The sequence below is a fragment of the Tenrec ecaudatus genome, chromosome 4, assembly GCF_050624435.1.
Source record: "Tenrec ecaudatus isolate mTenEca1 chromosome 4, mTenEca1.hap1, whole genome shotgun sequence".
In the NCBI taxonomy this organism is placed as follows: domain Eukaryota; kingdom Metazoa; phylum Chordata; class Mammalia; order Afrosoricida; family Tenrecidae; genus Tenrec; species Tenrec ecaudatus.
This window is the reverse complement of record NC_134533.1, coordinates 41905447-41932851: the sequence shown is the minus strand read 5'-3', so window position 1 is coordinate 41932851 and position 27405 is coordinate 41905447.

Sequence of the window (27405 nt, the reverse complement as noted above, 5' to 3'; positions counted from 1 at the left end):
AGAGACAGGTTGGGCTTTGTGCTCCCATAAGGATTTATGGTCGAAAAATTCCCTTCAGAGGACGGCACTGAATCTGCAGCTCCGGGAGAAGGACATGACTGATCAGACCTCATGGGAGCAAATGCAGGGGGAGGAAGAGAGAGTGGAGCACATCATGGCTCACCAAGTCTTGATGATGAGATTCCTACTCAAAGCAGCCAATCCACAGAGAGGACCATATGGCCAGCCCCACTAGGAGACACAACATCCCTCACTGACCCATAGCCCTACAGGGGAAAACACTGGAAATACAGTGTGGGGACTCTGCCCCATCTGATCCCACCACACTGAGGCAAAACACTAAGGGCATGCAACAGAACAGAAAGGGGAGCAGAGCAACAAAATCCCCAGGGTATACCAAAAATAGACTTTGGGACCAGGGCTTGGCGCCCCATCAGATTCAACCGGAAAACACTCCTAAAGGCCAAAAAACAGTCTTTGGACTAATTACAAGCTTTTCTTTCTTGATTTTTTTTGTCATTGACTTGTTGTTGTTTTGTTGCTTGGTTGTGCTCTGACTTGTTTTTGTGTATGGTATTATCTCTGCAGGTCTGTCTAAATAAGATAGGTTGGATGAACAATCTGGAGGAGAAAACAATGGGACCAACTGTTCCAGGGGGACATGGGAGAGGGAGAGGTGGGGGAAAGGAAGTGGCTTAACAAACCCAGCCACAAGGGAAAACCAGTGATCCAAATTGTTGGCAAGGAGGGTGTAGGAGGCCGGGTAGGGTGGGACCAAGGGTAATGTAACTGAGAATTACTGAAACCCAAATGAAGGATGAACATGATAGTGGGACAAGTGGAAAGCAAAATGAAACAGAGGAAAGAACTAGGAGGCAAAGGGTATTTATAGAGGTCTAAATAAAGGCATGTACATATGTAAATCTATTTATATATGAGGATGTGGAAATAAATCTATGTGCATGTATGTATAGGTTTAGTATTAAGGTAGCAGATGGACTTTGGGCCTCTAATCAAGTACTCCCTCAATGCAAGAACACTTTGTTCTATTAAACTGAAATTCCATGATGCTCACCTTCCTGACACAGTTGCTGAAGACAAAGCGAGTGCATAAGCAAATAAGGTGAAGAAAGCAGATGGTGCCTGGCTATCAAAAAATATAGCGTCTGGGGTCTTAAAGGCTTGAAGGTAAGCAAGCGGCCATCTAGCTCAGAAGCAACCAATCCCACATGGAAAAAGCACACCAGCCTGTGAGATCACAAGGTTTTGATGGCGATGAGTTTGTTTCGTTTTGTTTTTGTCATATAAATAGAATGGTGGGGTGATACAAAACGGCAGCCCTATTGGACAGGATAGAACTGTCCCTGTGGATTTTTGAGACTGTAACTCTTTGTGGAGTTACATTCAACTTTCTCCCAAGGAGCAGCTAGTAGTTTTAAACTGCTGAACATGCAGTTAGCAGCCCCTTGCATAACCACTATGTCACCAGTTGGGTCAGAAGAGGGAACATTTACTACAGGGTTGTTGTTTCTTTTCCATCTTCGTGGAATAGTCCTCAGTAAAAGCAAAGAAGATCCAATAAGTTATTTAGATATGCCTTCATGTCGCAAGAGAAGAGAAACAAGGTGAATTTATTTCTGTAGCATATTGCTGTCTAATTCACACAGTGGCTTGTCTGTAAAGATAGCTCTGTTGACAGTGAACCTCACCAAGGAAAAGTCTTTGCTTATGGACCTGATGTCGTCGTCCCTGGGACCAGAAGCTTCACAGTGCTCTACCTTTATATTGGTAACCTTTCAAGTATGTTAACTAGGCTTTCATTCCTAAGACAACTCACTACTGTGGAAGCCATGGCTGTCTGCTTGACGGAGCTTAGAAGGACAAGTGTAGCAGGGGGGCCATGAGTGAAAGCAACCTTCGTTGCCAACCAGTCAGGTGGCAAACTGAAAGGAGAACAAGGCATAAGGTTAATTTTGTCTAGTTTTAGGTACAAATTACTTTATTTTAGTTTGGGGGGAAGTAAAATCAAGCAATTCAGAAAGAAGAAAGAATTCCGGAAAGAAATTCTATTCTTACCAACCCAGCAGGGATGTACATTTCAATTGCTGAGAGGAAACAATATTAGAAGTAATACTAGAGGCTCATTGGAAGCGGAAACAGGAACCCTAATTTGAAGCAGGGAGCCATTCATAAAATGACTCACAAACTCGCTCCCAAGAATTAAACCAAGTTTATGAAGAATAATTCTTGTTTGCATTCTTTTTTTTTTTCCAAGCAAGTAATGAACAGGAATGTGGCCAATTCCCAAGGTCACATCAGTATTTTTCCCCCTTGCATTTCAGCATGATCATTAGTAGAGCAATTGGATGCCAGACGCGTATGCTGAGTAACCCGGGACTGAATGACACGGGAAGAGGAAGTATTGGAATAACTGACTCCATGTTGGATGAATAAGAGAAGCGAGCAGTCAGTGGGATTCTAAAGTTTAAGTATGTCTTAGACACATGAAGGAAGTCGGGCTGCAGTTTAACTGGTGACAGGACCAGCCAGGACCAGCCGGGCTGCCACAGGGATCTGCATGATGAAAGCCAGTGATTAGTAGAAATCATGTTTCACTGTGCGGGGCTTCTACACATTTCCTGCCGGGCAGCTCTGTAGTCAGAAGGTGGCCTAACCAGATTAATTGATCACATTACTACTGATGCCGGGCCGTGTTCTGTGTCCTCCCCCACACTCATGTATCTCACCTCTTTGGGGGACAGAACAGCTTTGCAGGCAGTGGAAGCCAGCATAGCTTCCGCAACAGGGAACGGAAAGAGCAATATCTCCTCTGACTCATTTCTCAAGACGCATGACTATTGGCGCTTTGTGTCACATTATGGGGCAAGCAAGCTGCTTGGGATCCCCGAGGTGCTGGATATTCCAAATTCCTGCCCCCAGAGAGAAAACAGCACAATGTAATGGCATGGGTCTGAATGAATGTCCACTTTCCCCGTGGATAGCTGCTGCCTTACTCGCCAACAAGAAAGAGCCTATGTCACATTTATGCCTGAGGTCGCTCTGGCTGTACTCAAGAGTGTCACTTTAGGGGAGTGAGCTGTGTAATTAATTCCCTGGGAAAGTTAAAATCCGGTAGTAAGACGTGCTCTGCCGAAAGTCTGGCATTGAAACTGGGATCTTTAGCTTATCATATTGGTTTATCCTCTGCCCCCCCCCCTTTTCCTTTTCAAAGCCATGCTTTCTGAATGAACTTAGGAGGAAAATAAGGATACCTTCACTCTGTTGGGAAAGAAATAAGAAAATCAGAACAATTAGCAGCCATGTGGTGTTGTTCCTACTCACTGTTTTAACAGTGTTACTTATAATAACTCACACAATCGGCACCGAAATAACTGTGAGGCAGATAGTATTATTTCCACTGTACAGATGAGAAAACTGAGGCATGAAGAAGCTAGGAAACATGCTCACACTCACAAGCTATAAGATGGCATGATGGTATAAACAGTATTTAAACGCAATAGTCTGACTCCACGTTAGGTGACTCCTACCGACAGATATTTTTGTCATGCTAGAGTATTTCTCAGGATATTACATTAGCATACTAAAGATTTTGTGCTAAATAATTTATATAAACAATGGAAGGAGCAAAGCAAAACTAATGGGGTAACGAGTCATGAAAGAACGGCTGTAGGAACGCATCTATCATACATATAGTGGGGTAACGAGTAATGAAAGAACGGCTGTAGGAACGCATCTATCATACATATAGACATACATAGATACACATATACACACACACAGAGGAGGGTAAAGTTGTGTCAAAATGGAATTACAAGGTAATAGAATTTTATGTGAATTTTAATTATATATAAATATATATAAATTGTATATACAATCATTTAAAAACTCCTCTTACAGTAGTTCCTTTCTTACATAAAAAAAGATAAAAGGATAACCCATCTCCTCAATATTTTTCTTAGCTATAACATGGACATTAACTACGAGTAAAAATCGGTTAAATGTGGAATAAATACTAAGAGAAGATAAGAGCAAAAAGTCAAGGAGGCTTTATATTAAAAACCTTATATTTAAACCTTATATTTAAAATGTTCTAAAGTATATTCAGTTGTTTTACTTCTTTTGACAGTTAGGTTTTTGTGCTAACATAGCATCTGTTAGAAGATATTGGTGGAGCTTAGCCTGTCAATCAGGTAGTAACTTGATGAGGTACCTCCTTTGAGGTGGTAATGAGATAAATGGCCCTCTGGATGCTGGTCCCCACCTCTCTCTTTGCCTTCACCATTTGTTGACAAACACAGACCTGAACAAGCTCTGTGATGTGACCACTGCCATTGGATCCACAAGACTGCATGCATTGACTTTTGATTTTCCTAAATTCTGCATTATTTCATGTGGCTGTGTGAGTCCGAAGAGGGATTTATGGACTAATATCAGACTTATGGACTTGATCTGGAGTGGGCTGGAACATTTCCTTGGTATATAATTCCTTCTTGACATACATTTCCTGTACATATAAATGAGTGTCACTAGCAAAATATGTGCAGAAGCAAATGTGGTGAAGAAAGCTGATGGTGCCCGGCTGTCAAAAGATATAGCATCTGGGATTCTTAAAGGCTTGAAGATAAGCGACCATCTAGCTGAGAAGCAACAAAGCCCACATGGATGAAGCACACCAACCTGTGTGATCATGAGGTGTCCATGGGATCAGGTATCTGGCATAAAAGACTCAAAACAAAACAAACAAACAAACAAAATCATATCAGTGAGAATGCGGGGAAGGGCAGAGTCGAGACCCAAAACCCATTGGTAGTCAATTAGCCACCCCCTGTGAGAAGGGCCACAAGGAAGAGACAAGCCAGTCAGGGTGTAGTATGGCACAGACGAAACACAGACCCTTCCTATCATGCCTCCTCCGCTCTAATGACGAACACCCCCTCACTATCATGACCCCAATTCTATCTTATAAATCTGGCTAGACTAGACCAGATATACTGGTATATATAAGAGCTCGCAACTCAGGGAATCCAAAACAGATAAACCTTTTGGGATCAATAAAGGAAGCAGTGATGCTAGGAAGGTAAGCTGGGGGAGGGGGCATTGGGGGACCAGTAAAGGGGAACCAATCATAATAATTGATGTATGGCCCCCCTTCCCTGGGGGATGGACAGTAGAAAAGTGGGTAAAAGGAGACAGTGGTCAGTGTAAGACATGAACAATTTTTAAAAAATAAATTATCAACAGGAAATGGAGGAAGAGAGGGTGGGGGAGAGGGGAAACACGAGGAGCTGATACCAAGGACTCAAGTAGAAAGAAACTGTTTTGAAAAAGATGATGACAACACATGTACAGATGCGTTTGACACAATGAATATATGTATGGATTTTGATAAGAGCTCTAAGAGTCCCCAATGAATTAAAAACTATAACAACAAAAAATCACTGGATTTGTTTCTCTCATCAACCCGGCCTAACACTCTTCTCATTTGTAAAAAAAAAAAAGAAAAAGGCCCTGATGCCACCGTGGTTAAGCCCACGTCTCTGAACTGAAATTGTTCTAAGGAGAGAGCATTACAGCCTTGAAAACCCTGTAGGAATTATTTGACTCTGTCTTACAGGGTCACCATGTGTCCAAGTTGGCTAGATGCCAACTATTAGTTAAACTTAATAGATGGGCAATAGGCATTAAATTCATTAGAGCCTGTCTCTGTATATTTGTGTTTTTTTGATCCTTCATTTACTTTAACATGCTACTTATATGTCCCACTTTCAAAATTTTGTTGAACCTAAAACTTACTTTTTTACTTTTTAAACTATAGTGTCAACATCTTTTTTTTTTTAAGAATTCATTGACATATTGCATGTGAATCAATAAGAACAGTCTGACCCACAGAGTGATTCAATTGCTATTTTTTCTTAACTTAAGAATTTACTCGTGATTTATTTCAGAGATGGGAAGGGGCTTTATTGTGGAATGTTAGGTTGATAAATTATTTCAAATGCTGCTGTATTTATTTACATAGCAGTCATTATGAAATAGCCAATAAATGTTTATCAAGCCACTTATGCTATGAAAATATGGAAAAACCATCTTTTCCTCAAATCATGAATAGCTTAATTAGAGAGAACAGTATTTTCTAGTCTTGAGTGAAAAAGAGTAAATAATTCTTATCCCAGAAAAAAAAATATTTGATTGGTAGAAATGGTAAGTCTTAAATCTTGATGAGTACACTGAGAACTATAACACTTACTAGTGCTATGAACATGGTCAGGTTACTCTGTGCCACTATTTTTATATCTGTAATGTAGGAAAGATGGCATTATCTTTCTATCAGTGTGGTTCTTCAGGGAATTGTTGTGGGCAGTATGTGGAAAGCACCTGGACAGGGATCACGATGAAGACCTACTCAACTCCGTTGTTAGTAACCATTAGCTTCATCAATATCATCCTTGCATCGGACATGTCTTCTCTGATCAACAAGCTTTAGCCCAAAGATTAAAGTCTTTATAACAATATAAATTTTAATTTAAGGTTTTCTTCTTTCTTTTTATTAAAACAGTTTTACTGGCATATACTATTGTGACTTTCACATACTAAAAATCATACAAAACACAAACAGGAAGCAAACAAAACAAACTCAATGACAATGGTTAAAAATAGAAAAATCTCAATAGAAAAAAAAGCAGATATTATTAAACACTGAAACCACACTAAAGTGGGTCAAAACAAAGATCAAATGATAATGTTTTTATATCCCTAGATTATATTCAGAGTGAATTAACCATAAGCTTAACCATATGGAAATCCTGTAAATAGACTTTGGGCTTTAACTGTTATTTCTAACTTTCTGCAAACTAAATGTTCAAGATTTAAGCTCTGACACCATACTCTCCTTCAGATTTCAATTTTATTATTTACAATCCTTGGATTAAATTAAAATAATTTAGAAGCAGGCATTGAAGATTAATTGGACCTTAAAATTAGGCCCCTGAGTTAAGCACTGAACTATTAATCTAAAGATAAATGGTTTGAACTCACCCAATGGCACGATGGAAGGAAGGCCTACTCATTTGCTTTAATAAATGTCACAGTTAAGAAAAAACAATTTAACAGTTCTAATCCATATTGTACAAGTTTGCCTGAGACTGAATTGATTCAATGTCAATTGTTTTGTTCATGTTTTTAAGTTTATTTATGTATATGGTCCCTGTATCTATATCATGGGGATGGGAGAGTTGGCATGCAACCCATCTCTCCATGTAATCTATGAATTGTGTCTTTTATTTTCTCACCTATTCTTTCTCAACTGATTTCTTTATATCTTTAGGGAGGACCAGTTTGGACCAGCTGTTTCTCACTATTTTCCTAAAAATCACATTTACCAAGGCATATTTCACACTTGGTACAATTTAAAAGGCCTAGTTTTTTTTTTCTTTCTCCTGATCATCTCCCACGGTCTAGAGCCTCATTCAGTGCAATCCAATTTAATCCCATTCTGTTCAGTACAAAAACAACAAAGCATATGACTTTTATAATATGATATGAGTTGATTAAAGCAAGTTCCTTAGAGCCCTTACCTTCTTCTAGCTTAGGATCCCCCTATAACTGGTGCTATGGCTCAGACTTTATCATGTCATCATCTTATCCCAAAGAGGCCTAAACAGGTTACAAATCGATAGACAGCCAGGTGCTTTGAAAGGAACCAGAATGACCATCTCAGAAATTTTGTTCATTTGTGCCAATTGCTATCACAAGGAATTCTTCAAAAGAATGGTTAATCTCCAACTACATCACGAATTTAATAAAGCTGTATGAGTCAGGGATATTTTTCAAGGCAATCATGAATATGCCATTAACTGGCCTTGCTCCTCATGAGTAAAGTACATTCCAGTTTTGTTCTTCTAATGTCTGACTGCTGGCTCAGAAACTTCCATCAAGATCAGTTTCTTCTCTCTCTTTTTAAACCTCCATTTTTTGGTGGCTGACTATCACCCGGTTTCCTTCAGGAGCCTAAACACTTCTCTGTGTTTGCATTCGAATACTAACAACCAAACACCACAGCCATGAGGGTGAAGTGGGTCTTAATCACAGAGGTATGCTTTCTGCCCGAATGCCATTGTTTTCCCATGAAGTAACTTGTTCCCTCGCGTCTAGTATTTCTGCACTACCCTGACCATGTAAGGCAAACCCTAAGAGAATATTTCCCAAAGGCAGCAGACCTGTTATTTTTAACACTCCATTATGTCTCTAGCTGATTTAAGAAACAAAATAACAGATCAGAAAAGGAAGGAAAACTGAGATGCCAGAAGCAAGACCCAGCCCTTCAAAGTCATGTCCATGTTTAGTGTCTTGTGCTAGAATGAGATGCTAGAATAAGCTGCTAATATTTTTATAACTGATGCAAAAAATTATTTAGAACTTTGTGAATATCCTTATGTGCTACCCCCAAAAATAGAAACAGCTTTCTTTCAGATAAAGAGTATTTTGTCAATGTGAGCCTTGTTTCTTTATTTTTCTATAAATTTTATTAATTTGGTTGGGAAATATGCACATGAAGACATGCACTGGTTCGATGGTTTCTACTGTACAATTTCATGACATTTTGTTCATAGGACTGTGGAAACATCCTCACCCTCCTTTTAAAATTATTCCTCTCAATTTAACAGAAATCCATTTCCCCTAGGAAGATCCAGTCTCTCCAAACAGATAGTTCGTCAAAGAACATAATACTCCAGAGAGGCCTCTTATTTTCATGAGTTAAGATAAATGATTGGTTTATTGTCAGAAGAAACATGTGGAGCTTTCTTTTTTCTGTTGTGCATTTATTTTCCTTTCATTCACATTTCATATTATTTCATTGTTCTGCTTTCTCTAGATTTGATTTATAGTTGTTTTTCTGTGTTGTTGAAATAATTGGATAGATGGTTGATTTTGACTTTTTCTTTGTTTCATCACAAACACGTATGGCTATATATTTTCCTCTATGCGCAGCTGTAGCTGAACAATGATTCAGAAGAAGGAAGTGATAACTCTGGTAAGGAGCACACAGAACACCATTTCCCATGAGATAACCTGATGCACTACTGTTAGCAATATTGTTTTGTTTGTTTTAAGAGGTTAGGAGAATAAAGAATTGTTGGTTAGAAGATTCTGTTCTGCATGGCATCACTGCTCTCTCACCAAAGCTAACGGGCAAAGAGTCTACTGTTCAAACAGTGAACTCTAGCTACTGCCTCTTATTTTTAGCCTTTGGTGAAAGGACACACTTTCACGGTGCGTGTATGCGCGCGCATGCCCACACACAACACACACACACACACACACACAATTGTCCTCCTCTAGTTCTCACAGAGAACTTGGCCCCTCTTTGTATGTTCCTACTATTATATTTCATCCATCATTAATGCCAGTCCATTTTAAAGCAGTCTGTGTACTTTCAAAGTCACAATCCGTGTGTTCATTCTTTGATGACCAAATCATATTTTGGTCAGCCAGTGAATCCTGCAGAGTTTCACAGAGAGAAGGTGAGACTTTTCCTGTAGTACTCATTTCTATATTTTACAGTGATAGCATATGGAAAGATTGATTGTGTTGCTTTTCTTCACCCAAATTTCAGACCAAAATGAGGAAACTCTATTGCATGCTTTGGAGACACTATCTAAGGACACTTCTTTTTCTAGGAAAAACAAGGTAAATCAACAGCCTATGAAGAAGGACCATTTTTTTATTGCACTGTTTCTGGAATGACTCAATACCCAATGGAAGCCCCTGCCGTGATCAAATAAATATTCTCCCTGCACCCCCACTTACCCGTGAACAGCCCATGATTTTGTTATGGTATTAAATGAAAATCACTGACATGCACAAAGGTGGGCCACATTTCACCTTCTGAGGAATGAAATGAAAAAGAAAAGTTTTATGAGGATTTTGAGGAAACATTACTCTCCAAATAAATAAAATTTCATCTCTTTCCAAGTGCTTAGATCGTATCGTCTCTACTCTCTTACTCTGTCTCTAACTGTGACCACGCTTCCAAGACCTGCAGCAGTCATCTTGCGTCAATTAACTAATGAACTATGGGTAAAAAGTAAGCGCACAAAGAATGGCACAGCCAAATGTTGAAACGTCCCCAGTTTCTTGATGAAATTGTGAACAGCTGAGTCCATGCCAGTAGCCACCTCTCTTCAGAATTCTTGTTATGTGAGATCAATACGCCCTCACTTCTCTAAGCCATTATTCGTAGGATATACCCTTACCTTTGTCTGAAATGTATTTTCACAAATAAGCAGACTCTTTTGTCCATCCAAACTAACTGGAACTTTCCTTATTTTCTCAGTCCCAGGCCCTCCATGACTACTCCATGGCTAAGTGGACAAATTGTTTTATACCCAAATTGTTGCGGTTGTTATAAGATGCCATTGGATCTGCTCTGATTCCTAGTGCAGTCGAATGAGATGCTGCTCAATGTTGTACCATCCTCCTGTCTGTTGCTTTGTTGGAGCTCATTGTTGCAGACCCTGTGTCAGTTCAGTCCTTGAGCATCATCCTCTTTTCCATGGACCATAAATGTTACCAAATGTGATGAAAGTACATGAGCCAAAAATCTCTCCTTTCTTACCTTTAAAGGGCATTCTGTCAATGGTTCTTCCAAGACCAATGTTTAATTCTTGTGGCAATTCTTCATGTATTCAATATCTTCTCTGGTCTTCCTTATTCACTGCCCAACTTTACCTTGAATATGAGACATTGAAAACACTATGGCTCTGTTCAGGCTCATTCTAGCCCTCCAGTTGATATCTTCACACATGTTTAGCACTTCAAGAACACTCTTGCAGCTGACTTGCTCAATGGAATATGATGCTCAATTTCTTATCTACTATTTCCATGGGCAGCGCTTATAAATCCAAATGAAGGAGGTTATAATCTCCATTTTTCAAAATGTTTTCTTTTGGTCCAACTCTGACAGGTTTTGTTTTCTTTATTTTTTAGGGGTAATCATTAATAAGTAGTTCATATTCTCCTTGTTTCAGCACATAATAGGTTTGTCTACATATCACATGTTGGTAATAATCCTTCCTTCAATCCTGATACAACATTCTCTTCAGAGTTCGGATTTTATGATTAAAAGATACAACCCTGACCTGCTTTTCCCGACACACCATGTCATACTTTTCCATTATTCAGTTCAAATAATTGTTCCTAAGTCTCATTCCTTGTAATTATAAAGATGCATTCTGGAATGACCATTTTTTTCATAGTTATCCATAATTTGTATGACCCAAACAGTTGGATGTTTTTGCATAGTCAGTAAAACATAGGTAATCATATTCCTGAGATTCTGTACTTTCAGCCAAGATGCATCTGACGACATCAGCCACGGTATCCCTCATTCCAAATCCTCTTCTGGATCTGGCTTAACTTCCGACTCTTTCTGGTTGATGTACTGCTAAAACCAGATTACGTTCAGTAAAATTTATTCATATGTGATTAGTAACATTATTTAATAATTTCCACATTTTCCTGAATCACCTTTCATTAGAACAGGCACAAATATTCATCTTTTCCAGTTGATTGGCTAACAAATTGTCAGATATCTTGGCGTGGACAGATGAGCTCTTCCAGTGTTGTATTAGTTGCTGAAGGAGCCTGTTGATTATCTTCCCTTCTTGGAGTCTTGTCTTAAGAGCGGCTGGGAATCCTCCCTCCCTTCAGTGTCAGCAGTTGTGAGGCATATTACCTCCTTGAATTGGTGAACACTCGTGAACTATTTTTGGTACAGTGACCTGTATTCTTATCATCTTCCTTCGGTAAATGCTGAATTGTTCAATATTTTCCCAAGAGAATCCTTCAATATTGCAAATCAAGGATCAATATTTTCCTCAATTCTTTCAACTTGAGAAATGTGTTCCCCTTTAACTTTTATAATTCCTAGTCTTTTCCAATTTCATAATATTCAACATAACGGGGCTACCTTCGCCCAAGGGTCATTTATATTATGAAATTTCTTAATAAAAATACAATACCATGATGAAGGAAAAGCTACACCAATGAACACAATTTTTAAGACCAAAGAATAGGCTGCTTGTCCCCTCCAAATAAAGCTTACCTGACTTAAGTTGGAATCTAGTTAGATAAGTGATTTTACTTATTTTTTCTATACAATCTTCCCTCTTGATTCTAAATCCAAGTTTATTTAGTCTTTACTTTAATTAACACACAATTAACTGAGTTTATGGGGATGAGGAAATAATAATATGTTCATTCATGAATGTGAATCTTGCTATTTTATTGTCCTTGGCAGTTTCTAGATTTTTTCTGTTTATGGTAATGTTGATCATGGCCTTGTGGTGAGGATTTGTGTTTTACTTGTTTTTAATTGAGGTCAACTCCATATTGAAGTCTATAGTCATTGATCTTACTCAGTTGGGGGTGTAAGTCCTCTTCATTTTCACCAAGTCATGTTCGGTCCTCAGCATACCTCCATTTTTGATGCCAAGTTTTACTTTATATAGTGCAGTTTCTAAGAATATTTGCTCAGTCTGCAGACTGAAGAAGTATGGTAGAAGAACACATACTTGCTGCACACCTTGCCTAGTTTTAAACCACATAGAAACCCCTTGATTTCTACAGGAATTTTCTATAAGCATCTTAAATGGAGTATTTTTAAAAACTGAACTCAAAATCTATTCCACTGATTTTTTTTTCATATTCTCTGCTACACTCTCCTGATTTGTGTATCATTTTACTCCAACCTGACTTCTTTGGTTTATCACACCGGATGAAACTTTCCTCAATTTGTTGCCATTCTTACCCTCTCTTCCTCCCAATTGTTTTACTTCATTACTTCTTCTTCTTCTTCTTCTTCTTCTTCTTCTTCTTCTTCTTCTTCTTCTTCTTCTTCTTCTTCTTCTTCTTCTTCTTCTTCTTCTTACCATTTAGCCAAAGCTTCCACACTTTATTGCCTCAGATCTCACTACCTTTTATATTGTATTCATAGTGATCTCTTTAAAATTCATGTTCTGTCGTGGCTCCCAGATGCTACTTCCTATCTGTCCATCTTCTGGTCATACTTCCTGCCTTTATATTTATATACCGGTATTCCTGATGTATATAGCTCCTGATAGCTATCTATCTATTTCCAATTATATTGTGCTTTGTGAGACTTCAGCCTGTACTCAACCTTTTTTCAATGTAAGAAACAGAAGCACAAAATCATATAAAACAGAGAGAGAGAGTGGGAGTAGTTGAATATGGCTTGTGTTAGGCCAGGTTGACTAGAGAAACAAGTTCAGAAACACTCATATGTTTAAAAAAGTGCTTGATATTGAAGAGTAAGTGTATATTAAGAAAACATCCCAGCCCAGTCAATATTAAGTCCATAAGTTTTATGTTAGCCCATAAGTCTCATACTAGTCCATAAATCCCTCTTCAAACTCACACAGCACATGCAATTGTGCACAATGCTGAAGATCACAGGCCAGTGGATGCAAAGTCTTGTGGATCCAATGGTGGTGGAAGCATCTCCAGGGGTCTGCTAGGGCTCCAGCAGGTCTCCCAGTGGTTTGCCAGCAGGAAGGTGTAGCAAAGAGAGGCAAAACTTTTTCCAAATCCTCCTCATTGGAAGGTCACGCCCACCAGGAGGCATCATCAGGCTGTGATCTGATTGACAGTATAAGTTCCATATTTTCACTTTATTTATCAAGTTGACATGAAATTATGAGGGGGTAATTTCAACCCCTTTTCAAAAAAATGGAAACATCTCCCTGGGCAGAACATTTTCACCATTGGGTGAGCATGCAGCAACTCTTCTGAGATAGTGCACCCAGTGGCATCATCTGGGAAGATCCTTTGTAGTCACATTGACTATTTTCAGAAAAGCAGTTTTGCTCAAATGTTGTTTTTTGTGATGGCCAATTTAAAAGCACATTATGCAACTGTCAAATTTTGTTTCCTGCTCAGGAAAAATGCCACAGAAACTGTTGTGATGTTGAATACAACTTACAAGGACAGCACTATGGGAAAAACTCAAGTGTGTGAGTGGTTTTCTCATTTCAAAAAAGGTAAAATGTGGGTTGATGACAAACCTCACTGAGGACATACATCAATTTCTCAAACTGATAAAATACCAACAACATCCATGCACTTGTGCTCAAAGATCAAAAATGGAGCATTGAAGACTTGGGGAAGCTATCTGGACTATCTTGTAGCTTCGTCCAGCATATTTTAATGGAAGACATGGGAATGGTCACTGTAATATTTGTGCCTCGGGTTCTGACTGACCAAGAAATTGAGCATCAACTGGAAGCATGCTGTGCTTTGAAAGAACAGCTCCAAAGCTACCCAGGCATCTTTTCCAGGGTCATTACTGGTGACAAGACATGGCGCTACTCTTAGGAGCCCCAAAGCAAACATCAATCAAGCCTATGGAAGATGCATTTTCACCTCATCCCAAGAAGTGACACAAAAGATAAAGACAATACTCATTTGCTTTATTGATGTGAGATGGATAGTGCATTTGGAGTTCATTCCACCAGGTCAGACTATTAATCAAACTTTCTATTTAGAGATTCTGAAGATTTCATAACAGCATGTGACAAAAAGGGCATAATTTGTGGCAGATCAGGGGACTGGTTTTGCCACCAAGACAATTTACCTGCTTACACAGCCATCCCAGTGCAACAATTTTTTGGCAAAAAACATTGTGCCTCTCTTGCCCCATGCACCTCACTCACCTGAACTTGCTCCAGGTGACTTCTTTTTGTTTCCACAAATAAAAAGGGACATGAGATGACAGTGATTTGATGACATAGAAAAAGTGAAAAAAACAAAACAAACAAAAACAAAGGAGGTGCTGTCAGCTATCCAAACATATGAATTTGAAAAATATTTCTAAGAATGGAAATGTAGTTTTGACAAATGTATTACGTGTAATTGAGAGTACTTTGATGGTGATGAGATTGTTTTGTGAAAAATTTAAAACATAACTTTAAAAAAGATATCCAGTTTTTCTTGGGGGGGGGGTAGCACCTCATATGTAACTACCGCACTCTACAAATATCATTTCTTAGGAGAATCATTCTGTTTACTTTTAGTCTTATTAGAGTATGCTATCAATAATGCGCTGTACTATATAATAGGAATGTGCGAATGTGACCATCTACTTCTTTCCCACTGTGTAAGTGGTTTTGAACCTTATGTATAGTCAAGGAAGTTTTTGCAAAGTGTTGATCATGGAAAACCTTTTATGAATAGGTTTGATTAGTAGAACAGCTGTCAGATATTTGGAAGGCCCATTCCTTCACTGAAATTCTTCCTATATGCACAGGGTAGTTATAAATTTAGAAACCAGACCCAAGTATACTATATATAGTCCTTAATTCATTACACTGAATACCATGGAAGAGTCAAACTTTGTTATGTGTATCTGCATTCTCCAAATTTGCAGTCCTTATGAGCCTTTGCGGGAAAGATAACACCTTATACCAGTTTGGTGTCAGAACTTTCATCTCTTCCATTCTGATTTACTTATCAATGAGTTCCAACTTGCTGTCTTCCTTACATAATTAAGTAAAATTGTTTAAATAATTAACATAATTAAATAATTAAGGTATTCTAATTTTTCCTCTTGCTCTCATTCTTAAACTTCAAGGTGTTTATTCCACTTTGAATATTTTAATTTTAGTTGGGATAGTATGTTGACAGAAGTAAACATATTGATAGTATTTCATTTTGTATTGAAAGACCATTAGTTTTATCTTAGATATTGTTAGAGAATTGTACCCCGCCAAAATGATGCAGGGAATTCCTAATCTCTGGCTACTGCAAAAGTGGCCTTATTTAGTAATAGAATCTTTGATGCTCTTCTCAGTTAAAACAAAGTCATCAGAGTGTAAGATCAGTGTTTCCTTACAACAGAATAGACCAGGCACGGTAAACAGAGGCATAATGGTCATGTGACAACTGAAAAGACGTGACTGTATACATAGGAATGCCAAAGATGTCTGAGAGCCAAAGGAAACTAAGAAAGAAAAGTGGAATGTTTTTTTTTTCCCCCAAAATATTTGGAAAGCATCAATCGGGCTCATGTCTTGTATGGAAACCCGTACTTCAGACAGTAACATAGCACATTTCCGTTCTTTGAAATTTCACTTTGTGATATTTCGGTACTGAAACTTGGAAACTAAGACAATTATATTCTATCTTTTAACAAGGTTTAGCTCTACGGTTAGCCAGTAAACCCATTACAAATATGTTCAACAGCAAGGAATAATGCTTTAGTGGGTTAAGTAGGGGTATCATTCCTCATATATTAGTAAGTTTGAAAATCACCTATAGTGACATTACGGTTTTAAATTTTTTCATACAATTCTCATACTTAGTTCATTATCTAATTTTTAAAGATGGCTTAGCCTCTCCAGCCATCACATCCATGTTCTTGGCTGAAATAAAAGTCAAAACATGATAGAGCCACATAGCAGCTATAGCTCTTGCATCTCTTTACTGGGAATTTGATCGCTTTCCCAGAAGCACCCATGTCACAGTTACTCTTGGTCACATGTGTCACTTATCGTAAGAGGAACTGGGAACTTGGGTATTTTTCTATTTAGGTTTTGAGTAGAGAAACGCAAAGGAGATGAATATATATACTCACCTATACATGTATGCACACACATATACGGCTATTTGCAGGAGTTTAAAAGCAGCAAAAAGAAAAGAAAACCAGAAAAAGTAGCATAAGCATGTGTTAAAAAGTTCCCAATAAGATGTGAAAAAAAAAGACGACAAAGAAGAAACACCAAGTGGCAGGTCTTGCTCTATGGGACAGCAAACCTACTCCCTAGCCACAGAAGACAAAACAGCCTGGTACTGATAGAATCATAGATAGATGCAGCAATGGAACCAAATAGAAAATCTAGAAGTAAATGCGTCCACCCACAAACAACTTATCTTTGACAAAGAGCCAAATATTATTAAATAAAATAGGATCCCCTTCTTAAACAAATAATATTAAAAAATTAAATCTCCATATGCAGTAGAATGAAACAAGTCCGCATCTCTTCCTATGCACATAAACACAAAAAACTCAAGTTGGATTAAATATCTAAGTGTTAACACAGAGCTACAAAGATAATCAATAAGAAAATTGGAACAAACATAAGGGCCCTAATGGAGGGCATACACAGATTACCATATTTAAAGTAAACACAGAGTGAAAGACAAAATAGATAAATGGCACCTACTTAAAACAAAACATGCACATCAAAGTACCTCACAAGAAGAGTAAAATGTAAACAATGTTTTGGGGGCCGGATATCAATGACATAATGGACAAGGACCTAATTTCCAAAATCTATTGAACTCCAACAATACTTTTACAATAAAAGAATAACAATTTACTAGTAAAAATTGAGTAAAAATCATGAACAGACAGTTCATTAAAAATGACACTCAAATGGCTAACATACGCAGGAAAAATGCCTATTAACACTAGCCATCTGGGAGATCTAAATCAAAAGTACAATGAGATATCATGGTACAACCACAATGATAACACAATAGATAAAGCAAAGAAAACAAAACAATAAATGCTGGAAATATATGGATCTTGTATATTACTGTTGGACTTGTAAACATGTGCAACCATTGTGGAAATAGATGTGGTGCTACCTTAGATGGCTGGGAATAAAATTCCCATGTGGTACAACAATACTGCAGCTGGACACATACCCCAAGTAGCAAATGACTAAGACACAATGCAAACACAAATATGCTCTCCCACGTTTATTGCAACATGTTCACAATAGTAAGATGCTGGAAAACTATCCAAATACCCATCAGTAGAAGGATGGACGAAGGTATTCTGGTGCACATGTACAATCAAATACCCCAAGCATTCACTTCATTAAGCTGATTCTGATACAGAGACCCTACAGGACAGCGTAGAACATCCCCCGTGGAGTTCTAAGATTTTAACTCTTTACGGGAGAAGAAAGTAGCTGGAGAGCACATAGTATAAATAATTGTGCAAAACTTAGAGATAATAAAATGGAAAGGAAGAAGATGCCCAGCATAATTTAAACAGGAAAGAACTTAAGAGTATATTCAAGTTTGGAGTTGCAATATTGAAAAATTCTTGGGCAAATTTTGATTGATGCCTTTAAAGTGAACTAGGGACATACATAAACCATAGATGTACAGACAGAGTTTGAACTTGAATTTAATGGTAGTCACTGTCTAAGAATATATATGCTCATAATACGAGGGCGGACCCTCCCACCAAAAAAAACTAAAAACACTCCGCTGTGTAGAATTTTCATATTACTTACTTTTTCCAGCTAGGCACGCATGGAGCAACAAACTTTGAGCTAGTTCAATCAGTGGCATCTACTGGGAAGGATCTTTCTGGTCACAGTGAATGTTTCCTGAAGAGCAGTTTCATTCAAACCTCATTTTTTTTTTGTGATGGCCGATTTAAGAGAACAGCATGCAGTTGTGACATTTTGTTTCCTGTTTAGAAAAACTGCCTCAGCAACTGTTGTGATGTTGAACGCAGCTTTACAGGACAGTGCTATGGGAAAAACGCAAGTGTATAAGTGGTTCTCTTGTGTGTGAGTGGTTTCCTCAAACCGTGTTCTGGACGTCTGTCAACTTCCCAAACAGATGGAAATGTCTACTCATAGTGCATTTGGAGTTCATTCCACCAGGTCACTGTTGATCAAGTTTCTGTTTAGAGGTTCTGAGAAGATTGTGTAACAGTGTGTGACAGAAACCTCAATCTTGAATTTTTTTCTTGTGTTCTTTTATGTTTAAAGTATGCTGAGCCTGTTCTTCCTTTTTGTTTTTGGTCATTGTTTATTCAATCTCTAGAGTTTGCACCTTTCATTGTAATATTATAGCTTGTGCTCGCAAACATACTTTTTGTTCAGCTCTTTAACTTGATCATTTCTTCCTCTATGATTAGGAGCATGTTTCAGAGTACCTTCTGGCATAGACTTTGATTATTCCTGTCTTTGCAATGATGTTTTGCTTTCCTAATGAATGTTTTTGATGTCTCACAGCACATCAGGTCTTTCTTCCGTTAGTATTCAAAGCATCCAACCCATTTTTGAGATGCTCTGGTAATTCAGGTTGGATAGACTCAAGGTAATATTTTGATTCTTGTGACCTAGTTTTAATTTTCTTCAGCTTCAATTGGTGGCTTGCTCCATATTCAGGTCCAAGCTTGGATTAGCTGCTGACATTGGACTTCTCAATCATCCTTGCCATAGATATAGTTAATTTAATTACTGGGCATTCCATATGGGGAAATTCATGTTTATTATTTCCATTTGTGTAAGTCTTTTCTGGTTTCTGGTAATAAAGGGTTGTAGTTTTCTTTGTACTGGTCCTTTGTTTCTTTGGTTAGATTTATTCTTAGGTATTTCAGCTTTTGTGTAGCTATTGTGTATGGTATATTTTCTTGATGTCTGTTTTGGAATTCACAACACTAGTATATGGGAATGCATTTGATTCCTGCTTGTGAATCTTGCATCCTGCTACTGCATTAAACGCCTCCGTTGTATCCAACAATCCTAATGTGGAAACCATAGAATTCTTTCTACATAAAATCTTATCATCTGCAAATAGTGAAAGTTTCATTTAATCTTTGTCAAATTGTACTGCCTTGATTTTTGCTCTTGTCTGTTGTCTGGCTCGGGTTTTCAGCACAAGGTTGGGTCAGAGTGGGATGCGAATTACTGTATGCTTGTTGGGTTCCTTCTTTCAGTGGAAATATTTTCAGCTTTTCTCCCTGGAATGTAATATTGGCAATTGGTTTTTCATATATGGCCTTTATTGTACTGAAGATTTTCTTTTCTTTTCCTATCTTCTTAAGAGCTTTTATTAGGAATGGGTGTTGGATTTTATCAAATGCTTTTTTTTGCATCAAATTATATGATCATATGGTTCTTGTCTTTATTCTTATTTATATGGTAGATTACACTCTTTCGCGAATGTTGAACTATCCTTGCATCCTTGTATGAATCACGGTTGATCACGATGCATTAGTTTTTGCAATGTTGTTTAATTCTATTGGCCAGGATTTTGTTGAGAATTTTTACATGTATATTAATGAGGGAAAGCCATCTGTAGATTTCTGTCTTTGAGGGGTCTTTGCCCGATTTTGGTGTTAGGGTTTTGTTTGAATGAACTTGGGAGTTAGCTGTTCCTTTCTGTATCCTGGAATCTGCTGTGTCGAAGTGGGCTATATCCTTGGGTATTGTGTGTAGAGGTGGTATCAGCTTTTTTCCTGAATACTTAGTAGAATTCTCCTGTGAAGCCTTATGGTTCAGGCCTTTTTTTAGTTGGGAGTTTCTTTAGGATTATGTCTATTTCTTCTTTTTCTGTGGGCTAGATCTAGTTCTTAATGTTCATGGCATTAACTTGGGAAGGGAGTGCTTTTATACTTATTTGTCCATGTAGATTATAGAATTTATCAGACTACAGTTTTTCATAATACTGCATTATTATTGTTCTATTTCCTTTGGATCTGTTGTGAGGCCACATGTTTTATCACTAAGTCTAGATATTATCATTTTCTTTTTTTAATTTGTTAGTGGTTTGTCAATTTTGTTGATATCTTCAGAGAACCAACTTCTTGCTTTGTTGGGTTTTTTTTCTCTCCATTGTTTTGTGTTTTTCAATCTCATTTATTTTGCTCTAATTTTTATGATTCTATTTTGTTATTGAAAAGTTTATGCTGTTGAGACTGTTCTAATTGTTGGAGGTTTCATGATTTTCTCTTCTTTTTCATGTGTGCATTAATTGTCCTTTGAAAGCTGCTTTTGCTGTGTGCCATAGGTTTTGGAATGTTGCGTTATCATTGTCCCCTGCCACTCCATGGACCCTGCTGTGCCTGTGGGGAGGAGAGTGCATATGCTGGCTGTGGTGGCAAGCTCAGCTGCATTCTCTGGTGCTGACCCAGCAGAGAGGGAGTTCTAAAATATTCCTGGAGAGCCAAGAATACAGGTCTTGGATTTGAATTCCCAAAAGTCAAAGCATGGCAAAAGAAACACCCATGGAAAAGTAGTGTATCCATTCTTCTGAAGTGAACTAAAGTGGGAACATGGGCTAAAGGGTGTGACACCTTTACTTGTACACCGAACCACTAAATGCCTGAAGTACAAAATACAGTTTCACCTTTCATAAAAATTAATGGTTAATGTTTTCTAATATTTTGTGTTAAGGTGAAAGCCTACACAACAAATTGTTTCAATTTGAACAATTTTTATACAACCTTTTTCATGACATTGGTTACAATTTTCACAGTGCATCAGCATCCTCATTTCCACCTGTTATGTCTCTACTAATCTAACTTTCTTTCTTCTTTTTAGTAAATGTTGACTGACATTATATAGTTAATTTTTAAAGAGACCATTACTTATGGGTGATATTTTTAATTCCATGATCTCACCTATTGTTTGGCTGAAAGGTGAGTTTGAGGCGGGATTTCAATTCTAGGTTTAAAGGTTTTATTAGAGTAATAGTAGTATATATTTCTGTAACCTCTATCAGCTAGGAATTCTGATATATATATATTCTGATATATATTCATAATTGGAGCAAAAAATCATATATATATATGATTTTTTGCTCAAATTATTTTTTCACCCATTCAAATGCAGGACTTCTATTGTATCCTTAGTTAGAATGGTCAGTAGGAGCAGCTGGTACCATCAAGACCTGTATTCCTAAGTTAAAAGAGCTTCTAGTTAATGTGGACTATTTTTCTTGTGGAATATTTTCAAATGTTTTCTTCCTAGAGGTTAATTTCCTTGATTCTCCTTTTTTCTAGACAAATGGAAATTAGTGACTATACAAGTAATTCCCTTTTGAGGGTCTTTTTTCAATATGTCTCTTTGGTGATGTAGTCTTTTTTTCTGGGCCACTCCCATAATATAACTTAGCCAACAACTTTACTTTCAGGAATCTATCTCTTTAAAAAAATTTTAGGGATCTATCTCTTAATACAAGTCTATTAGTCTATCTATCTCCCCAAACTTTGTTGGTTCATCAACCATACTTCAACGTATCATTGTACCTTAAAAGCCTTATGGATCATAAGTTGCATATCCGAACATATCTTGAAAATATGAGCCAATAACATTAGCAAAAGATAAAGTGGCTTGGCTTTCAGAGTGCAGGGTTCATGCCTATTTCCATTTTCTGGGGGTGAAAGCCTGAGTTGAATTTCAAGGTAGGTGTTCCTCTTCTACACAATGATCTAAAATTATTTTAACACATTGATATGGAAAATCCACACACAAATATAATTAAAAAATAACATATCGAGTTTTCACATCAAACCAGTTGATGACCATGAGTCAGGCCATAACTACTGATCCCACCAATTTTCTTCCATTCTTAGGTACTTGATTTAATCTCATTGTGTTGTTTTAATTAGTATTCTATATTTTACTTCTTTGGGTTCTAATACTCACTGCAATGGCTACCTAGAATTCATACCCACATGTCATGATGAAAGGGCTTATTAAGGAAGTTAAGAACTTTTAATAACATTGAGAAATGTTCAGGTTAGAGATGTTTATCAAGACGTGTTACAAAGTTCTGCCAAGCCAGATAATAAATGCCCAAAAGACATTATACAGTAGTAAGTCTCAAGTTGGCATTCTGTTTAAGCTCCCCAGGTCAGTAAACCCAGCTCTCTGAATTCAATGCTTAGAGGATACACCCTGCAGTCAGCCTTAGCCCCCAAAGGTACGCAGCTCCATGGTCATGGGTCAGCATGTTCAATTTCCCCAATTAAGTGCCTAGAGACACCCCAGTCTGCAACCCAGCCTCCTCCACAAGCGCACTCACCGTCACTTGCTCCATGGTCTGAGAAGCCCAGCCCTCGGTTCTATGCTCTGGTTTCTGGGGCTCCTGCTCCTTTCCTGATGTCATTGGGATCCAGGGAGTTCACTACACAGGTAGGTATCCCAGGTCCAGAGGACACACTTCATTTCTGTCTCTTGTTAGTCATGAGATCCCTCTTCTTCCTTCTCAGAGGGTTTTGTTTATGGACAGCAGGATGACATGCCAGAGAATTTGGTTTGGAATTCGTCACAGATAAATTCTATCTTTATCTTTCTGTACATTCTAAACAAGCCCATTCAAGGAGAGGTCATGCAGTGAGAGTTATAGACATTGGCAAGAGAAGTCACATAAAATACTTCACTGTGTTTGCACTCTTTCCTTAGTTAAATTGGCAAATTTAGCTCAGGAAATTAATAAAGTTTTTCCCCCAAGTCAGTAGGAAGTACATGATTTGTACTAATTGTTTCTTAACATTCCTTATAATATTTCCAAGTTATATTATTCATGAGTAAGCTATTATTATAAATTCCAAAGTTAAGGATACTTTTATGAGATGTTTAATGCAAAAAGAAAAATATAAAGAAAATATGGAAAAAACAGTCTAACAATACTAAAAATATTAACTTGTATGTATTTCAAGGTTTTCACATAGAGAGTTTGAAAAATACAAATAAAACTCAAGACTCCATTAGCCATATCTTTACCCATCTCCTCTCTTCAAGGAGAATATCTCTATTACATGAGTTTTAGTAATCTTCCAGTTTTAATTTTAGAGTATCTTTAATTAATGGATTGCTTTCCAAATTGAAGAGCACGATAATTAACAATGTTTACTGACTTCTCATATTGATGTCAAACCTAACTATCACTATTTCTAACAACATGAACCAGTTTCTCTTATATTTCTGTGGCTTAATTTTCACATCTGTAAAGTATAACCCCTAAGTACCCCATGATGGTAACATTTTGATTAAATGAAATAAATTATGACGTACATATAATAGTGTCTAGCATGCAGCACATTTCCATGGTACTATATTATTGCATGCATTTGAGTAAATATATGAATATTTGAATATATATATGAATATTAACCCCCCCACACACATATATATATAATGACAACTTTTTGAAGAAAGCTTCAAAAAGATTATAAAAATATGAACTCAAATGAATCTTCTCACACATTTTGAAGTCTCCTCATGTATAAAAATATTTGTATGTATGTGTGTATATATGTATATACACATATATACATATGTATATATATTCTGCAATGTCATGGCTGTATTAATTTTATACAGAGTCAAATATAATTGAGGAGGATATTATTTACCTGAGTAAATAGTCTAGATGATGGGATCGTTTTTATGGTTATTTTTTTACCTGTGACATTCTGGATATCTAGAATTTTCCTAGTTTCATATTTTGATATTTCTCTCTGGAGGAACATATTATATAATTGGTGCTCAATAAGAGCTTTGCTATATTAAATTTAATTGGCCAAGATTAAGCATTGTCAGTACTTCAGAGTAGTTTATTTAGTATTCTAGAATGCTCAGTTACTTATCATAAATGTTTAAAACTCCCATTCCTCTTCATGAACTATTGAGAACACAAATAATCTTTTATACCACATTCATAATTCAAACATATACACACATACCAAATACGAAGCACAAAAAGTGTGAGGGCCTATAATTAGCTCGTGCCTCATCAACCAAGAGAGTGATGGAGAGTTGATTAGTTAACGGAGACTGGTTCCAGCAACTGATACAAAGTGATTACAAAGTAGTTCTTCAGGATCAAATTATATAGATGCAATATTAAATTATATAGAAACTCAGATATTTAACCAGGCAGCTAATTCCACTAATTGCCAATGCAGCTCTCAGACATTGAAACTCTCTTCAATCTGAGAACAAATGAAATATTCAAAGTGTTGGTACTATTCCCTCACCTATGACATATTTGTCATCTGGGCGCCGTTCCTTTTTGTTTTGTTTCCTGTTCTGCGCAGGGTCATTATGGGCTTGAACCTGCTTTGATACCAAACAACAACAATAACAGTACGGTCCTATTTATCATTAATATATACTATTCTAGAATATATGGTCGTAAAAAGATATTGGAAACAATCTAGCTCAATTCTACAAACCTTAGCTGCAGCTAATTGTTTGGGGATGGAGCCTCGGCGTCAGTCCATTTTTCAGTTACCCAGGTAAGCCTAGCGTGCAGGGAAGTCGCACTGCCCACCACACCATCCCTGAAAGATAAATCAAAGGCAGTCGCACAGTTGGAGGGCAGCTTTGCTTGAATTTAATCAGCAAAATAAACCACAGGAAAAGTTAGAGACAACAGAGCTAGGCTGAATTTTTCCATAAAAGTCTTTAAAATGCTTTGTTATTGGATTCTCATGTGGTTTCAAAAGAAACTAGAAACTACTCTGCAGTTAAAAATTAAATGTGCTATCGCGGCCAAGAAGTGTTGAAAAACAATAAATACCAAATATAATGTAATGTGCTGGATGGGATCCTAGTAAAAAAAAAAGGCAGAAGGTATAAACAAAGTCAATATAAATGAACTATGGACTTTATTTAATAATAATGCCTCAAATAAATGTCAGTTGGTAATAATGGTAAACATTGGATGCCGTGTACATGGGAGATTTCTATATTATCTCTTCATGTTTACCAGAAATCTGAAACTGTTATAGAAATTTTAAATATAGTTAAATTACAAAAATGATTTGCTCAGTTTATATCAAAACAAAATATTTTATTATCATTTCTCCTAGTTTAAAAGACAGTATTCACTTAACACTGTTCTTTACACTTTGTAGGATAAATATTTCTCTAGCCACAGCACTACAATTATTATTTCAGATCTTGTTTATTGTTGTCTACATTTAAAATTTATTAAAATATCATTAGTAATTTTAACATTCTTCCAAAATTTATAGCATTAAACTAAAAACATGTAACATGTAGCAATAATAATACAAAGAGACATTAAACATCAAGACTGAACTAAAAGAAATGGAAGAGAAATATATATATATCATAGAGGAGACAATTGTCATTAATATTTACTGGTAGTAATAAAAATAATTCAGTCACCTAGGAATATTTCTCATGTTAAACTCTTCTTGACTTTAAATTATTTGTAACTCATATTACAACTTTAAGCACTTTTTCATACCTCGGTTGTCACTCTTTTCAAAGTTACAGGGTTGAGCAGATGAAAATATTAAATAGTGTGGGTGGCTTACTTGTGTTGGCATTGGAGATTGAATCCCATAATGTGAAAAAGAAAATTCTATTGAATTCAATTTTACCTATTCTACCAACACCCCCACTAACCTACCATTCTGCCCAGAAGGGCAATGCCTGGCTGTGTGGGGCTCTTACACATACATTTGTCAACCTCATTCCTTTTATTTTACAAGCTCACAATGCTTCACAATAGGATTAAAACGGAAGCATGTGGGCAGGTTCCACAGTCTTCTCATTCAGATGTTGGAACCAATATCAAATTATTAACTTATGGAAAAGAACAAATAAAAGAGGGGAATCCCATCTCATTAAAAACAAAAAGAGCCTTAGGGATAAAATCTTGGGTAGTCGACATAAGAAATCAGCTAGAAACGACGTGTGCTCTATTGATGCCAACATGAGTCAAGTCCTCAGAACATGACTGATGCAACACTTACCACGGATGTTCCAATTTCTCTGACCCTCATAGGTTGATACTATAGTGATATAAAATAAAGATCCCTAAGGAACAAGAAAATACAAAATTAGACATAATTCCTAATGTGGCCCTTTGGTAATTGTGTGATGTTGGGTAAATTACTTTACCTCTGTGGGCTTCAATTTCATAAGTAAAATAGTCCTTATAAGATTTTTATAACAATTGGCTGTTATGAAGGAAGTGTTTAACACTGTGCAAAAAAAGGGGTGGGGCTCAGAAGGCCTAATCATGGATGGTGCATCTATTCACTGTACTTAGGGATTCACATGCAATTGCATTGAGATTCCTAGCACAGGACTCGTTTAGCATTCTTTGTTGAATAATATGACATCTCATATAGCTTCTTCTGTAGCAGTTGTATCTGAATACTTTATAGAACAGCAAACACTTTATTAGTAAATTAAAATATTCTGGAAGAAGATAACTTTTAAACATCCGTACAAATTCTGATAGTTTAGCTCAAATTATTTGGGCCTAGAAATTCTATTTGTGTAGATGTACAAACAGGTTCATCTCTACTTACAAACTGCAACTTTTGACTATGGCACATTGGCAATCAGTCTCTATTCTTCAATATGTATCCTTTTATTTCTTTTTTTCCTCCCTAAGTTTTAAATGAACTTGTAAGTTATTAAAGATGCCAAGGCCACTTCAGTTTTACTTTTCCTTCTTTTTCAGCCACTCAGACCAATATTTAGACCTGAGGGACAAGGAATCTGAAGGGGGTATCCTTGTATATCTCAGGTTGCAAAGTAAAAACTACATTTCCATGTCTTCCAG